Below are 16693 nucleotides of genomic sequence, written 5' to 3'. Positions count from 1 at the left end.
CCCTCTGGTCCTAGACTCTCCCACAAGGGGAAACTTGAGGGACTGGTTTAGCTCACTGAGCTAAATCGCTGGCTTTGAAAGCAGACCAAGCAGGCCAGCAGCACGGTTCGAATCCCGTACCAGCCTCCCCAGACAGGTGCCGGAATGTGGCGACTAGGGGCTTTTCACAGTAACTTCTCATTGAAACCTACTCGTGACAATAAGCGATTTTCGTTTCATTTTCAAACAACCTCTCAGCATCGAATCTGTCAAAGCCCCTGAGAATCCAATATGTCTCAATAAGGTCTCCTCTCATTCTTCTGAACTCTAATGAGTACAGGCCCAACCTACTCAACCTCTCCCTGATAAGAAAATCGCTCCATACCCGGGATCGACCCCAATGAACCTTCTCCGGACTGCCTCCAATCTTTCCTTAGATAAGAGGACCAAAACTCTTCACAGTATTCCAGGTGTAGTCCAACTCGTGCCTTAGCAAGACTTCCATTTGCCTTCCTGATTACCTGCTGAACCTGCATGCTAGCTTTTTATGATTTATGCAAGAGGAGCCCCGGATCTGTCTGAGCTGCGGCCTCCTGCAGTCTTTCCCCATTGTGCCCTGGCACGCTGCCCTGTGACTTAATGCAGCTGGAGGGCTCCCAGGCTCGCTTCCCTCCCAATCTCTAATGGATCTGTCTTGATGGTGGGTCAAGACTGACCCCTCAGTTAGTAATGGCGGAGTCTGGAGTGTTGACTGTTTTGAATGTGAATTGATATTAATTAGTCTGTGGGACAACTCTCCCCATTTCGTCACAAACCCCCGATGTTAGCGAGGAGGAGTCTACAGGATGTCCAGGAAGAGTGTTCCTTTGTTGTTTATGACCCATTACCTAGGTTGATGTCGGGTGATAAATCCAGATTTATTCTCTTTGCGGCCTTTTGTCGAGGTTTGACACAAATAAGAAACTTGCTGGTCTACTTCGGAGAGGAGTAAGAATAAACCAAGTTGCCTTGGGTCTGGAGTGACATGTAACCCAGAGCGGGTAAGGATCGCTGATTTCCTTCCATAGGGGGTGAACCCCACGTGCGTTTTCACAACAATTCGGCGACTCTGGGTCACCTTCACTGACCCATGCTTTTTATTCTATTTTTATTAAATTAACTGAACGAAATTTCACAATCGGTGGTGGTGGGAGCTGTTGTCCTTTCTGAACCACAGTGTGTCTTAACTCGTATACGGTGGACAAATCACTATGAGACTCAGTTTATAAAACAGAACAATGGGCGAGATTCTCCGCAAATGTGGAGAGTCGTAAAGGCTGCTGTGAAACTGGCCGTGTTTCACGGCCGTTCCCGGGACCCGATTCTCCCCCTCCATCGGGGCTAGGAGCGGGACCCCGGGAATCACGGCGTCGCTGCCTTAACGACCGTCGTTGAGACCGCGCGCCAAGCCGGCTCCAACCCGCGCATGCGTGGGTGACGTCATCCCGCCATTGACGGAACCCGCGCATGCGCAGTTCCGTATTTCTCCACCGCCGCCCGACAAGATGTGGCGGCTTGATCTTGTTGGGCGGCGGAGGGGAAATAGTGCGTCCCTTCTGGGCGCAGGCCCGACGATCGGTGGCCACCGACCGCGGGCCTGTCCCCTCCCGAGCACAACGGTGGTGCTCCCGCCCCAAACGGGCATCCAGCGCCCGTTTGTACGATGGCAGCGAGCAGGTGTGTTTGCTGCCATGAAACAACGGGCGTAAAGGCCCGGCCGCTCGGCCCATCGGCCGCGGAGAATCGCCGCTCACCGTAAAAAACGCCGAGCGGTGATTCGTGATGTGCGTCGGGCGAGGGGGGGGGGGAGAATAGCGGGAGGGCGTGAAAAATGTCGGGAGGCCCTCCCGTTATTCTCCCAACCGGCGTGGGGGGTGGAGAATTGCGCCTAGTATTTATCCACACGTACACAATGGTTATGGTTATTCAATCACACACTCCTGATCATAGGGTACGCTATACACCAATGGTTCCAAGATGGTAACTTAACTTGGCAGTGACCGACAAATATCAGCCAGATACAGGCCTGATACCTGTAGTTCCCATCTTGCAGTCCTCTGTTAGTTGGTTATCAGTCTGCTTCCCTTCTGGCTCTGGTCTTCCTGCTGTTGGCAGTATGGATGGCCTCCTTCGTCGGCCGGTAGAAGTCACCGCTATTAGTTGCTACCAGAGAAAGAATGAACCCGTGCAGCACCTCTTATGCTGTTTGAATTTCGTGACTCTTTTAGGGGGCGGTCTCTGGGTCATTTGTCAATCAATTGATCAGGGCTCGATCAGCCTGATCGATAAAGTCCAATCAGGGGCTGCCACATCATTATTGGGGTGGGCATTCAGTGGCCATAATTGAAGGTGTTGGAAACATGCCGGCCCTTCCAAATAAGGGAGCTGGGTGCCGTTGTGTCTAGCAAACAATTGTGATTAACAAGACACAGGGCCGGCTCAAGGCACCGGCAACTCGGGCAGTCGCCCGGGGCGCCATGTGCTAGGGGGCGCCAGAGACTCGGGTCCCGCGCATGCGCAGTTGGGCCGGTGCCAACCAGCCCGGTCCGCCCCGCTCGGTCCGCTCCCCCCCGCCGCCGCCCCCCCGCCGCCGCCCCCCCTCTCAGCCCCCCCCCCCGGTCCCCCCCCCTCTCAGCCCCCCCCTCTCTCGGCCCCCCCCCCGGCCTCCCCCCCTCTCGGCCCCCCCCCCCCTTTCGGCCCCCCCCTTTCGGCCCCCCCCCTCTCTCAGCCCCCCCCCTCTCGGCCCCCCCCCCTCTCGGCCCCCCCCCCGGCCCCCCCCCCGGCCCCCCCCCGCTCGGCCCCCCCCCTCTCGGCCCTCCCCGGGCCCCCCTCTCTCGGCCCCGGCCCCCCCCCTCTCGGCCCCACCCCCCCCTTTCGCCCCCCCCCCTCTCGGCCCCCCCCCCCCCCCCAAGGGCGCCGAAGTTCAGCTTGCCCGGGGCGCCAGCAACCCTAGGGCCGGCGCTGACAAGACAGCTCTATTGATCCTGTTGGTGAACTGGAGATAGCCCTTTACTTAAGTTATTCGCATCAAGCTTTGAAATTGTTTGAAGTTTACAAAGCCTTTTCCTGTCCTTTTATTTGATCTGCTCTGCAGCCTGCTATTCCATACCCTTGACCACTTTTCCCAGCATCCCACGCTGGACACCATTTTATAATAATCGCTTATTGTCACAAGTAGGCTTCAGTGAAGTTACTGTGAAAAGCCCCTAGTTGCCACATTCCGGCGCCTGTTCGGGGAGGCTGGTACGGGAATTGAACCCGCGCTGCTGGCCTTGTTCTGCATTACAAGCCAGCTGTTCAGCCCACTGTGCTAAACCAGCCCCATTTTAGGTGGCCACAGAGTCGAACAGCCATTTGGGATTATTAGTCGAGACCCCCGGTTTATCATCGCAGTAACATAACCGCAACGTTACTGCACCCCTCAAAGAAACGTTTGCCTCAACCGGTAACCAGTAATGAATACAACATATCAGCTTCCACTCAGGCCTGACCCGAGGTTAAGTGTGCACTGGGAAAAGACGCACATCCTGTCATCAAATCTCATTCTAGCACCATGCAATTTACAGCTGTTAATCCCTGACACCTCAGTCTGCAGTTACACTTGCTGTGGGGTATCGGTGGGTTTGGTGACATCTTTGAGGCCATTAGCAGGCTAACTGTAAATCTTTATTAACTACTAGAACTATTTACAAATATACAGTGAAGGGTTAAAGCTCGGAGCTATCTCCATGCTTGCTGGCACGCAGGTCTCTGTCCAACACTAGACTGACCCCTACTTGCAGGTCATGTGCTCTCCTACATCACTGCATGGATACAGTCCCACCTTAACCCAATATGTGCCAGACTCTGACACTGCAATCGTGTGCTCCATTGTTCCAAATCTGTATTCTCTGTTGCAGCCTTTCCCTGTTGCGAGGCCTTCATCAATTATCAGGGCATTAATTCGTTTAGCAGGCAGCACAGATTTGACCTAAGAATTGGATTGTTTTTTCATCTTGCAGTTGGTGACACAGAGAGGAATATTAGCTGCCAGTGAGGAAATTGGTGCGAGGCGAGGTGTTAATTGTGATGAACACAGTAGCTATCGATTTGATATCGCTGCAGAGATCGCCCCGGAAAGCAGATTTACAGACTAATATGTCAGATGTGAAATGGCCCAAAGTGGCAAAGATTGGTGGGAGACTAGAGGACTGGGAAATCTTTAGGGGGCAACAGAAAGCTACTAAAAAAGCTATAAAGAAGAGTAAGATAGAGTATGAGAGTAAACTTGCTCAGAATATAAAAACAGACAGTAAAAGTTTCTACAAATATATAAGACAAAAAAGAGTGGCTAAGGTAAATATTGGTCCTTTCGAGGATGAGAAGGGAGTTTTAATAATGGGAAATGAGGAAATGGCTGAGGAACTGAACAGGTTTTTTGGGTCGGTCTTCACAGTGGAAGACACAAATAACATGCCAGTGACTAATAGAAATAAGGCTATGTCAGGTGTGGACCTTGAGAGGATTGTTATCACTCAGGAGGTAGTGATGGGCAAGCTAATGGGGCTAAAGGTAGACAAGTCTCCTGGCCCTGATGGAATGCATCGCAGAGTGCTAAAAGAGATGGCTAGAGAAATTGCAGATGCACTAGTGATAATTTACCGAAATTCACTAGACTCTGGGGTGGTCCCGGTGGATTGGAAATTAGCAAACGTGACGCCACTGTTTAAAAAAGGAGGTAGGCAGAAAGCAGAAAATTATAGGCCAGTGACCTTAACTTCGGTAGTAGGGAAGATGCTGGAATCTATCATCAAGGAAGAAATAGCGAGGCATCTAGATAGAAATTGTCCCATTGGGCAGACGCAGCATGGGTTCATAAAGGGCAGGTCGTGCCTAACTAATTTAGTGGAATTTTTTGAGGACATTACCAGTGCAGTAGATAACGGGGAGCCAATGGATGTGGTATATCTGGATTTGCCTTTGACAAGGTGCCACACAAAAGGTTGCTGCATAAGATAAAGATGCATGGCATTAAGGGTAAAGTAGTAGCATGGATAGAGGATTGGTTAATTAATAGAAGGCAAAGAGTGGGGATTAATGGGTGCTTCTCTGGTTGACAATCAGTAGCTAGTGGTGTCCCTCAGGGATCCGTGTTGGGCCCACAATTGTTCACAATTTGCATAGATGATTTGGAGTTGGGGACCAAGGGCAATGTGTCCAAGTTTGCAGATGACACTAAGATAAGTGGTAAAGTGAAAAGTGCAGAGGATACTGGAAGTCTGTAGAGGGATTTGGATAGGTTAAGTGAATGGGCTAGGGTCTGGCAGATGGAATACAATGTTGACAAATGTGAGGTTATCCATTTTGGTAGGAATAACAGCAAACAGGATTATTATTTAAACAATAAAATATTAAAGCATGCTGCTGTGCAGAGAGACCTGGGTGTGCTAGTGCATGAGTCACAGAAAGTTGGTTTACAGGTGCAACAGGTGATTAAGAAGGCAAATGGAATTTTGTCCTTCATTGCTAGAGGGATGGAGTTTAAGACTAGGGAGGTTATGTTGCAATTGTATAAGTTGTTAGTGAGGCCACACCTGGAGTATTGTGTTCAGCTTTGGTCTCCTTACTTGAGAAAGGACGTACTGGCACTGGAGGGTGTGCAGAGGAGATTCACTAGGTTAATCCCAGAGCTGAAGGGGCTGGATTACGAGGAGAGGTTGAGTAGACTGGGACTGTACTCATTGGAATTTAGAAGGATGAGGGGGGATCTTATAGAAACATTTAAAATTATGAAGGGAATATATAGGATAGATGCAGGCAGGTTGTTTCCACTGGCGGGTGAAAGCAGAACCAGGGGACATAGCCTCAAAATAAGGGGAAGTAGATTTAGGACTGAGTTGAGGAGGAACTTCTTCACCAAAGGGTTGTGAATCTATGGAATTCCTTGCCCAGTGAGGCTCCTTCATTAAATGTTTTTAAGGTAAAGATAGATAGTTTTTTGAAGAATAAAGGGATTAAGGGTTATGGTGTTCGGGCCGGAAAGTGGAGCTGAGTCCACAAAAGATCAGCCATGATCTAATTGAATGGCGGAGCAGGCTCGAGGGGCCAGATGGCCTACTCCTGCTCCTAGTTCTTATGTTCTTATGAGGGGAGGGGAGGGGGTTACTGAGAAACTGTCAGGTCACGTTTCACTGTGCGTGGCTAAGAAACTGGGCTGCAAATTGGGGTGTAATGATAGCGTACCTCCCATTGCCTCAGGGTGCACCAATGTACTCAGGGTGTGGATTTGATTTACGGTCACGTGTACCGAGGTACAGTGGAAAGTATTGTTCTGCGTTACAGTCCAGACAGGTCGTTCCATGCATGAAAAAAACATAACACATAGGATAAATCCACAACGTAAATGCATAGACACAGGCATCGGGTGAAGCATACGGAGTGTAGTACTACTCAGCACAGAAGATGGGTGGAGAGATCAGATCAGCCCATAAGAGGGTCATTCAGGAGTCTGGTAACAGCGGGGAAGAAGCTGATTTTGAGCTTGTTCGTGCGCGTTCTCAGACTTTTGTATCTCCTGCCCTGGTCTACCTGGGGCTGGTTTAGCTCACTCAGCTAAATCGCTGGCTTTTAAAGCAGACCAAGCAGGCCAGCAACACAGTTCGATTCCCGTACCAGCCTCTCCGGACAGGCGCCGGAATGTGGCGACTAGGGGCTTTTCACAGTAACTTCGTTGAAGCCTACTCGTGACAATAAGCGATTTTCATTTCATTTCATTTCAGTGGAAGAGGTTGGAAGAGTGAGCAAGTCGGGTGGGAGGGATCTTTGATGAGGCACAGCCTCAGTCTAACATCTCATCTGAAGGTGGCACCTCGGACTGGGCAGCGGTCCCCCAGCGCTGGCCCCGTGATTGTTCGCTGACATTTCTATGCTCCGGAGTGGGATGTGAAGGGTGAGTCAGGCAAGGGAGCAATGGACGGAATCGCAGTAATGTACCTCGAGGACGGTATGATGTAGTGGTGTCGAGTGACTATAATTACTAGTGTCGGCATTAAGAATGAGAGGAGGATATATTTGGAATGATTATACTGTTATAGCTTTTGGTGATTCAGATTGGGCCACAGCGGATATCTGAACTCTGTATATTCTCATTTTATATCTTTCAGCTCTCTGCATTAATTACACTGAATACAGCATTGGTGATAATTTACCACATTGCAGGGTAATGCATTGCTAATTTAGCTTGCTGTTTGGTGTGATTATATCCACTAAGATTAACCATGTAATTGCTGCAATGCAGTTAACAATAACTTGATATAACCCTGGCAAAAAGGAAGACAAGAAAGGAAAGGATCTGATTTGATTTATTATTGTCATATAAGACCATAAGACCATAAGACATAGGAGTAGAAGTGAGGCCATTCGGCCCATCGAGTCCACTCCGCCATTCAATCATGGCTGATGGGCATTTCAACTCCACCTACCAGCATTCTCCCCGTAGCCCTTAATTCCTCGCGACATCAAGAATTTATCTATCTCTGCCTTGAAGCCATTTAGCGTCCCGGCCTCCACTGCACTCCGCGGCAATGAATTCCACAGGCCCACCACTCTCTGGCTGAAGAAATGTCTCCGCATTTCTGTTCTGAATTTACCCCCTCTAATTCTAAGGCTGTGCCCACGGGTCCTCGTCTCCTCGCCTAACGGAAACAGTTTCTTTGCGTCCACCCTTTCTAAGCCATGTATTATCTTGTAAGTTTCTATTAGATCTCCCCTTAACCTTCTAAACTCCAATGAATACAATCCCAGGATCCTCAGCCGTTCATCATATGTTAGACCCGCCATTCCAGGGATCATCGGTGTGAATCTCCGCTGGACACGCTCCAGTGCCAGTATGTCCTTCCTGAGATGTGGGGCCCAAAACTGGACACAGTACTCCAAATGGGGCCTAACCAGAGCCTTATAAAGGCTCAGTAGCACATCGCTGCTTTTATATTCCAACCCTCTTGAGATAAATGACAACATTGCATTCGCTTTCTTAATCACAGATTCAACCTGCATGTTTACCTTTAGGGAATCCTCGACTAGCACTCCCAGATCCCTTTGTACTTTGGCATTATGAATTTTCTCACCGTTTAGAAAGTAGTCTATGCTTGGATTCTTTTTTCCAAAGTGCAAGACCTCACATTTTCTCACGTTGAATTGCATCAGCCATTTCCTGCACCACTCTCCCAAACTGTCTAGATCCTTCTGCAGCCTCCCCACTTCCTCAGCACTACCTGCCTGACCACCTAACTTCGTATCATCGGCAAACTTTGCTAGAATGCCCCCAGTCCCTTCATCCATTTCATTAATATATATGGTGAACAGCTGTGGCCCCAACACTGAACCCTGTGGGACACCGCTGGTCACCGGCTGCCATTCCGAAAAAGAACCTTTTATCCCAACTCTCTGCCTTCTGTCAGACAGCCAATCCTCAACCCATGCCAGTAGCTCACCTCGAACACCATGGGCCCTCACCTTACTCAGCAGCCTCCTGTGTGGCACCTTATCAAAGGCCTTTTGGAAATCCAGATAGACCACATCCACTGGTTTTCCCTGGTCTAACCTACTTGTCACCTCCTCAAAGAATTCTAACAGGTTCGTCAGGCACGACCTCCTCTTACTAAATCCATGTTGACTTGTTCTAATCCGACCCTGCTCTTCCAAGAATTTAGAAATCTCATCCTTAACAATCGATTCTAGAATTTTACCAACAACCGAGGTTAGGCTAATTGGCCTATAATTTTCCATCTTTTGTCTTGATCCTTTCTTGAACAAGGGGGTTACAACAGCGATCTTACAATCGTCCGGGACTTTCCCTGACTCCAGTGATTTTTGAAAGATCTCAACCAACGCTTCCGCTATTTCTTCAGCCACCTCCCTCAGAACTCTAGGATGTAGCCCATCGGGGCCAGGAGATTTGTCAATTTTAAGACCTTTTAGCTTTTTTAGCACCATCTCTTTTGTAATGGCAACCATACTCAACTCAGCCCCCTGACCCTTTATAATTTTTGGGATATTACTCATGTCTTCCACTGTGAAGACAGACGCAAAGTACTTATTAAGTTCTCCAGCCATTTCCTCGTCTCCCATCACTAGCCTTCCAGAATCAGTTTGAATTGGCCCAATGTCTACTTTGGCCTGTCGTTTGTTTCTTATGTATTGAAAGAAACTTTTACTATCATTTCTTATATTACTGGCTAGCCTGCCTTCATATTTGATCCTCTCCTTCCTTATTTGTCTCTTTGTTAAACTCTGTTTGTTTTTGTAGCCTTCCCAATCTTCTGATTTCCCAGTGCTTTTGGCCACTTTATAGGATCTCTCTTTTTCTTTGATACATTTCCTGACCTCCTTTGTCAGCCATGGCTGTTTAATCCCTCCCCGGATAATCTTTCTTTTCTTGGGGATGAACCTCTGTACAGTGTCCCCAATTATGCATACAAACTCCTGCCATTTTTGCTCTACTATCTTCCCCACTAGGGTCTGCTTCCAGTTGATTTTCGCCAGTTCCTCTCTCATGCCCTCGTAATTACCTTTATTTAACTCTAACACCATTACATCCGATTTTGCCTTCTCTCTTTCAAACTGCAGACTGAACTCAACCATATTATGATCACTGCTTCCTAAGTGTTCCCTTACTTTAAGATCTTTTATAAAGTCTGGTTCATTTTATAGCACTAGGTCCAGAATAGCCTGCTCCCTTGTGGGCTCCATGACAAACTGTTCCAAAAAGCCATCTTGTAAGCATTCCATGAATTCCTTTTCTTTGGATCCACTGGCTACGTTATTTACCCAATCCACCTGCATATTGAAGTCCCCCATGATCACCGTGACCTTGCCTTTCTGACATGCCTTTTCTATTTCCCGGTACATGTTGCGCCGCTGGTCCTGACCACTGTTAGGAGGTCTGTACATAACTCCCATTATGGTTTTTTTGCCTTTGTGGTTCCTCAATTCTACCCACACAGACTCCACATCATCCGACCCTATGTCGTTTAGTGCCATAGATTTAATTTTGTTCTTAACTAACAAGGCAACCCCACCCCCTCGGCCCACCTCCCTGTCTTTTCGATAGGTTGCCTTGGATGTTTAACTGCCAGTCCTGAACCCCCTGCAGCCATGTCTCTGTGATGCCTACCACATCATAATCATTCACGATGATCTGTGCCATTAGTTCGTCTATTTTGTTACAAATGCTGCGAGGATTCAGGTAAAGTGCCTTAATGTTAACTTTCCTATCATTACAGATATTGGAAGTCCTAAGATGTCCAAAGTTATCCTTCCTTTTTGTTGAATTCCTAGTCTGCCTCAAGCTTAAATCCACCTGTCTATATGTTATCCTCCTGCGTATCTTGCCATTTAACTCCATGTTCCCTGTCGTTTTCACTTTCCCTTCCCCCCAACTCAGATGTATTAGTTTACAGTGAAAAGTATTGTTTCTTGCATGCTGTAGAAACAGTGCATACCGTACATAGAGAAGGAAGGAGAGACTGCAGAATATAATGTTACAGTTATAGCAAGGTATACCAGCCTCCCCGAACAGGCGCCGGAATGCAGCGACTAGGGGCTTTTCACAGTAACTTAATTGACGCCTACTCGTGACAATAAGGGATTTTCATTTCATTTCATTTCAGGTAGGTCCATTCCAAAGTCTGATGGCCGTCGGGAAGAAGCTGTTCTTGAGTCGGTCGGTACGTGACCTCAAACTTTGGTATCTTTTTCCTGACGGAAGGAGGTGGAAGAGAGTATGTCCGGGGTGCGTGGGGTCCTTAATTATGCTGGCTGCCTTTCTGAGGCAGCGGGAATTATAGATAGAGTCAATAGATGGGAGGCTGGTTTGCGTGATGGACTGGGCTACATTCACAACCTTTTGTAGTTTCCTGCGGTCTTGGGCAGAGCAGGCTCCATACCAAGCTGTGATACAACCAGAAAGAATGCTTTCTATGGTGCATCTGTAGAAGTTGGTGAGAGTCGTAGTTAACATGCCAAATTTCCTTAGTCTTCTGAGAAAGTAGAGTCATTGGTGGGCTTTCTTAACTATAGTGTGGGCATGGGGGGACCAGGACAGCCTGTTGGTGATCTGGACACCTAAAAACTTGAAGCTCTCGACCCTTTCTACTTCGTTCCCTTTGATGTAGACAGGGGCATGTTCTCCACTAGGCTTCCTGAAGTCGATGACAATCTCCTTCATTTTGTTGACATTGAGGGAGAGATTATTGTTGTTGCACCAGTTCACCAGATATTTACATGTCTATTCTTGGCCTGCTGCAATGTTCCAGTGAAGCGCAACGCAAACTGGAGGAACAACATCTCATCTTCCGGTTAGGTAGCTACAGCCTTCCGGCCTGAACATCAAATTCAACAACTTCAGATGATCAGCCCCACCTCCACCCATTTGTTTTCATTTCATTTTAACTGTCTTTTACCATTTCTTTCTTTCTTAATATACATTTAATTCCCCCCCCCTCCCAATCTTATCCACCTTTCCTTAACCTTTCTCCTATTTGCTTCCGCCTTCCCCTCCCCCCACATCTACAGTTCATCCTCTGATAGTTTCCCTGCTGTTTGGCCTTTCACATCTTTTGTTCTCTCTGGGGACTGCCATTAACACTCTTTCTCTTGGTTTCTGTGGCCATTAGCACCCGGTTTCCCTGGGTTTCTGTGGCTATGACTCATCTTCCATTCTCGCTCCACAGTATAAATATTTCCCACTTTTTCTGTTGGCTTTGACAAAGAGTCATCGGACTCGAAACGTTCGCTCTTTCCTGTCAGGCTGAGATTTTCCAGCACTTCCTCTTTTACCAGATTCTCTATCTCATTCCTATACTCTGTCTCGTCATTGTTTGAAATCCGACCCACTATAGTGGCTCATCAGCAAATTTGAAAATCGAGTTGGAGGGGAATTCGGCCACACAGTCATAGGTGTATAAGGAGTACAGCAGGGGGCTGAGGACACAGCCTTGTGGGGCACCGGTGTTGAGGATGATCGTGGAGGAGGTGTTGTTTCCTATCCTTACTGATTGTGGCCTGTGGGTTAGAAAGTTCAGGATCCGGTCGCAGAGGGAGGAGCCAAGGCCAAGGCCATGGAGTTTGGAGATGAGTTTCGTAGGAATGATGGTGTTGAAGGCTGAGCTGTAGTCGATAAATAGGAGTCTGACATGGGTGTCTTTGTTATCTAGGTATTCCAGGGTAGAGTGCAGGGCCATGGAGATGGCGTCTGCTGTCGACCTGTTGCAGCGGTTGGCGAACTGTAGTGGATCAAGGCAATCTGGGAGACTGGAGTTGATTCGTCTCATGACTAACCTTTCGAAGCACTTCATAATGATGGAAGGGAGTCTCAGGGCTGGATTCTCCGATTTTGAGGTTATGTCCGGGGGAAGTGTCGAGTTTTACAATGAAAAGTCGGCGACGCCCCTGCACCGATGCTCCGCCCGGTGGGGTGGAGGGGCTAGCAGCCGCATCACATAAAGCCCCCGGATGAAGAATTGCCGGGTCCGTGGTCGCGAATGCGGACAGCATACGGCGACCTGCAGCGGCAATCAGAGAATCCCGGCCATCGTTCTCCCAATGGAGTGGAATCGCTTCGGGTCTGCGCTGACAGCAAACGGTGACCGTACAACATGGCGGCGGCCGTGAGCGGATCCGGCCTGTCAGATAGTGCCCCCTGTAAGCCCCCCAGCCACTCCCAGACACAGTCTACAGCCATCGCGCGAGGTCCCACAAAAGTGTGAACCACACACGGCCGACGCCGTCGGGAAGTCGGCCCACCGGGGGAGGTGCCTGAGGTGACGTCCTGAGGCCGTCCCAACGGCGTGGGGCAGACCCAGCGATGACGCCTTTTTTGAGGGGGCGAGCATCCAAAAAACAGAGCCACCCCCGATTTCGGCGTGAGAACGGATTCCCCGGCCAATCACAGAACACGGTTTCGCCATCGGCAATCGGAGAATCCCGGCCATTGTTCTCCCAATGGAGTGGAATCGCTTCAGGTCTGCGCTGACACCAGGCATGGCTCCCAGGAGCAATTCATTCCAATGTAAGCAAGGTAGGGAGCTCGCAGGATTCCGTCCTGAATCTCATAGATACTCGGATTTACAGTGCTGAAGGAGTCTGCGCCGGCCCTTGGAAAGAGCAACCTATCCAAGCCCACACCTCCGCCCTATCCCTGTAACCTCACTTAACCTTTTTGGTCACGAAGGGCAATTTAGCATGGCCAATCCACCTAATCCGCCCATCTTTGGACTGTGGGAGGAAACCGGAGCACCCGGAGGAAACCCACGCACACAGGGGGAGGACGTGCAGACTCCACACAGACAGTGACCCAAGCCGGGAATCGAACCTGGGACCCTGGAGCTGTGAAGCAACAGTGCTAACCACTGTGCTACCGTGTCGCCCAGCTATTGGACTGCCATTTTGAGCAGGTGGCCCGATACCGAGGTTGGTGGCTGGCCTCTCCCCCACAACCCAAACATCTAGCGGGCGGCACGGGTTTGCACAGTGGTTAGCACTGATGCTTCACAGCGCTATGAAGGGTAAGATGGGCGAGAATTGTGTTGTTGGGTGGGCGGACGCCCTGGAATGGCCTTTTGGGAATACCTACATTAAATACTGACCCCCTTGACCCACCACGAGTCCCACTGCATCAGGACCATGCTTAAAAACACCAATCCACATCTGCGCGAGTCCCGGCTGTGAGTGCCGGGGCATCAAAGAGGGGTGGAGAATTGGGCAACTGGGTTCAACTGAGCCGTTTGCATCCTCTCACTGGTTTGGGGTGTGTAGCACACTGCCGTAGCCGCTGGGGGGCTGGAGCATCGTCTTCAACCCGACACGCGATCCTTCGCCACATTGGGAACTCCCCCCCCCCGGTGGAGAATCCACCCCAGGATTTGTGAAATTGATGGCGTTGTATATTACATCCTGATTGGTGTCAATGAAATAACATAAATCCTATAACATTAACACTGCAATGAGGTTACTGGGAAAAGCCCCTAGTCGTCACATGAAAAAATGAAAATTGCTTATTGTCACGAGTAGACTTCAATGAAGTTACTGTGAAAAGCCCCTAGTCGCCACATTCCGGCGCCTGTTCGGGTACACAGAGGGAGAATTCAGAATGTCCAATTCACCTGACAGCACGTCTTTCGGGGCTTGTGGGAGGAAACCGGAGCACCCGGAGGAAACCCACGCAGACACGGAACAATCCCGGACCCGACCCCCCAGTGGCTCGTTTACCGGACAAAAAATCCATTTAAAGTTCACTTTGTCAGGCTGTGAGGAAAGGATATTTCGCCCCGCCACACACTCAACCTTTCAGCCAATCGAATTGTCCACATTGATGTCACCTCAGAAGGCACCACCTCAACCACAGGTGAACTGGCCTGACCAGCCTCGACAGGTGAACTGGCCTGACCGGCCTCGACAGGTGAACTGGCCTCACCGGCCTCGACAGGTGAACTGGCCTCACCGGTCTCGACAGGTGAACTGGCCTGACCGGCCTCGACAGGTGAACTGGCCTGACCGGCCTCGACAGGTGAACTGGCCTCACCGGCCTCGACAGATGAACTGGCCCGACCAGCCTCGACAGGTGAACTGGCCTCACCGGCCTCGACAGGTGAACTGGTCTGACCGGCCTCGACAGGTGAACTGGCCTCACCGGCCTCGACAGGTGAACTGGCCTCACCGGTCTCGACAGGTGAACTGGCCTGACCGGTCTCGACAGGTGAACTGGCCTCACCGGCCTCGACAGGTGAACTGGCCTCACCGGTCTCGACAGGTGAACTGGCCTGACCAGCCTCGACAGGTGAACTGGCCTGACCGGCCTCGACAGGTGAACTGGCCTGACCGGTCTCGACAGGTGAACTGGCCTGACCGGTCTCGACAGGTGAACTGGCCTGACCGGTCTCGACAGGTGAACTGGCCTCACCAGCCTCGACAGGTGAACTGGCCTCACCGGCCTCGACAGGTGAACTGGCCTGACCGGTCTCGACAGGTGAACTGGCCTCACCGGCCTCGACAGGTGAACTGGCCTGACCGGTCTCGACAGGTGAACTGGCCTGACCGGTCTCGACAGGTGAACTGGCCTGACTGGTCTCGACAGGTAAACTGGCCTCACTGGTCTCGACAGGTGAACTGGCCTGACCGGCCTCGACAGGTGAACTGGCCTCACCGGCCTCGACAGGTGAACTGGCCTGACCGGCCTCGACAGGTGAACTGGCCTGACCGGCCTCGACAGGTAAACTGGCCTGACCGGTCTCGACAGGTGAACTGGCCTGACCAGCCTTGACAGGTGCAGTTGGTTGAGCAGAATCTGGAGTCGGTGATTCTCCTTGGCTGGACAGAATTGAGGGGTATTCACGATGCTGGCTGGATGTGTCGACTCCAAGCTAGGGGTTGCCACACCTCGACTCCTCGAGTGGTCGATGTGTTTCTTACTGGGCCACACATGGGCGCTCTAACCCAGGTAGGCCACGTGGGCCTGGAGTGAAATTACGGGCCAAATCCGGGTCTCCCTCCCGGAACCGCCTATCGCCCCTCCTGCTCCGACTTTTCACACACAATTCCAAAGTTAGCGAGCAATCGTGTGAGTCAGACCACCAACAATGAAAGGGCCAAGTAAAGCCATTAACAAGGCATTAGATACGATTCAGATCTGAAAATCCCATTGGCAGAATAAAACCGTATCTAATGCCTTGTTAATGACTTTACATGGCCCTTTAATTGTTGGTCGCCACGTGTCTGGCTCACGATATGGGCAAAACGGGTGGGCATAAAACAGGTTTTTATAATCTCCTAATCCAACTGTGGGATAAAAGGCCTCTGGCGAACAAACATTTTCTCTGTCATTGTAAAGCTGTTGCTGTGTGTGTACAGTATCCCAGCGTCATTGTAAAGCTGTTGCTGTGTGTGTACAGTATCCCAGCGTCATTGTAAAGCTGTTGCTGTGTGTGTATACAGTATCCCAGCGTCATTGTAAAGCTGTTGCTGTGTGTGTGTACAGTATCCCAGTGTCATTGTAAAGCTGTTGCTGTGTGAGTGTAAAGCTGTTGCTGTGTGTGTACAGTATCCCAGCGTCATTGTAAAGCTGTTGCTGTGTGTGTACAGTATCCCAGCGTCATTGTAAAGCTGTTGCTGTGTGTGTGTAAAGCTGTTGCTGTGTGTGTGTACAGTATCCCAGTGTCATTGTAAAGCTGTTGCTGTGTGTGTGTAAAGCTGTTGCTGTGTGAGTGTACAGTATCCCAGCATCATTGTAAAGCTGTTGCTGTGTGTGTGTACAGTATCCCAGCGTCATTGTAAAGCTGTTGCTGTGTGTGTACAGTATCCCAGCGTCATTGTAAAGCTGTTGCTGTGTGTGTGTACAGTATCAGGGCGTCATTGTAAAGCTGTTGCTGTCTGAGTGTACAGTATCCCAGCGTCATTGTAAAGCTGTTGCTGTGTGTGTGTAAAGCTGTTGCTGTGTGTGTGTACAGTATCCCAGCGTCATTGTAAAGCTGTTGCTGTGTGAGTGTACAGTATCCCAGTGTCATTGTAAAGCTGTTGCTGTGTGAGTGTACAGTATCCCAGCGTCATTGTAAAGCTGTTGCTGTGAGTATACAGTATCCCAGCATCATTGTAAAGCTGTTGCTGTGTGTGTGTACAGTATCCCAGCGTCATTGTAAAGCTG

Source organism: Scyliorhinus canicula, chromosome 1 (genome assembly GCF_902713615.1).
Source record: "Scyliorhinus canicula chromosome 1, sScyCan1.1, whole genome shotgun sequence".
Lineage (NCBI taxonomy): Eukaryota > Metazoa > Chordata > Chondrichthyes > Carcharhiniformes > Scyliorhinidae > Scyliorhinus > Scyliorhinus canicula.
Note: the sequence above shows the minus strand (reverse complement) of the source record.